The following is a 1,616-nucleotide window of genomic DNA, read 5'->3' as shown; positions in this document are numbered from 1 at the left end:
TCCAGAGTCACAAAGCAAGCATGGTTCAACTCATTTGGCCAGGGTCTCTTGCTTAGCTTTTTCTACCCTGTCCCTCGTATTAAACACCAACCAAGGACTGGTTTGAAATGAATGTACTATTTGGATGTTGGAGTCCCATATAATAAAAAGCGTTTACCTGGCATTGTAAACTTTACATTGGTAGAACCAGAGTACAAATACAGACAGGCAACTCTTCTCCCATCTGCTATTCAACAGACCTCCCCCCACCCCACCCCCAGTCCCACCCCTCTGCCTCTCTCCTAATACCATGTGAGACTCAAGACCTGGCAGTCCACCTTGACAATAAAATACCCTTTATATGACTCTCAGGTGCCATTAAAGAAGCAGTGAGCAGTGAGTTTTATGGAAAACTATGAAACTATCTTGTCTAGGTTCAATCTCCAGAAAGAGGAAGGCAGAGAGACCCAAAGCCAGACCCCTTGAATGTTAACTCCTTCTGTGAGAGAAAATATTCAGCTAAAAGAATTATTTTAATTGAAGTATGGATTTATATAAGTTAACAGGCCAAAGAGGTTTGTTGTTGTTGTTGTTGTTGTTTTAACAGATTTAATTCATTTGTTTTTTTTGTATAAAAACCCTTATGTGGTAGCCACAGCTGGAGCCTGGGTCCTCTGGACAGAGACTCTGGTGTGGGTTTTCACAAGATGATCAGTGAATTCCTGATAAGGAGACTTGGTGAACACAGTCTCTTTCCAGAGGGCAAGGGTCAGGTAGATGTAGGTCTTGGGGATGGCATCAAAGGTGGCCTTGGCAAAGTTGCCCAGGGTGGCAGTGCAGCCTCTGGCTGAAGTGTAGCAGTCATCTATACCGGCCAACATCAGGAGCTTCTTGGGCACAGGAGCAGAGACAGTGGCAGTGCTTCTGGGGGCAGGAATGAGACGCACCAGCACAGAGCCACAGCGGCCTGTCACCTTGCATGGAACAGTGTGGGGCTTGCCAATCTTGTTCCCCCAGTAGCTTCTCTGCACAGGGATGATGGAAAGCTTGGCCAAGGTGATGATGGCCCCTCGGATGGCAGTGGCAACCTCCTTGGAACCAAGACCAGCGTGACCCTTGTAGTCCCCAATAGTGACGAAAGCCTTGAACCTGGTCCGCTGGCCAGCCCCAGTCTGCTACTGCACTGGCGTAATTTTCAGAACCTCATCCTTTAGGGATGCACCCAGGAAAAAGTCAATGATCTCAGACTCCTTAATGGGCTGGGAGAACAGGCAGATCTTCTCCAAGGACTTGATCTTCATGTTCTTAACCAGGCAGCCCAGCTTGGTGACGGGGATCCACTACTTGTCTTCAGGTTTACCTCCACAAGCCCCGCGGCCTCAACCAAGACCGCGGCCCCTAAGACTGCTGTCAAACTCTCTGAACCCTCCTCCAGAAGCCGCTGTGGTTTCCATATCCTAGGCTCTGGTCCTGCGGGCACTCCCACTGCTCCGGCGTCATCCACCATTTGGTGTTTTCCCGAAGAAGAAGGCAAAGAGTTTTTTTTAAAGGTAATTTATTTTCTTTAAAAATATAACAGCAGCAGGAGGCAGATGTAGAGACCAGAGCAAAACATCAAGTGGAGCCCGGGGGGGGGG

At 48.5% G+C, this 1,616-nt stretch overlaps 1 pseudogene; it reads right to left on the bottom strand.

The window, feature by feature from the left end:
* Window positions 1–620: 620 nt before the first annotated feature.
* On the bottom strand, window positions 621–1,486 carry LOC116089257 (annotated as a pseudogene).
* Between the last annotated feature and the right edge of the window lie 130 nt (window positions 1,487–1,616).

This window comes from Mastomys coucha, unplaced genomic scaffold (assembly GCF_008632895.1).
Source record: "Mastomys coucha isolate ucsf_1 unplaced genomic scaffold, UCSF_Mcou_1 pScaffold14, whole genome shotgun sequence".
NCBI lineage: Eukaryota > Metazoa > Chordata > Mammalia > Rodentia > Muridae > Mastomys > Mastomys coucha.
The sequence above is the reverse complement of the archived record's forward strand: the minus strand, read 5'-3'. Positions and strand labels throughout refer to the sequence as shown.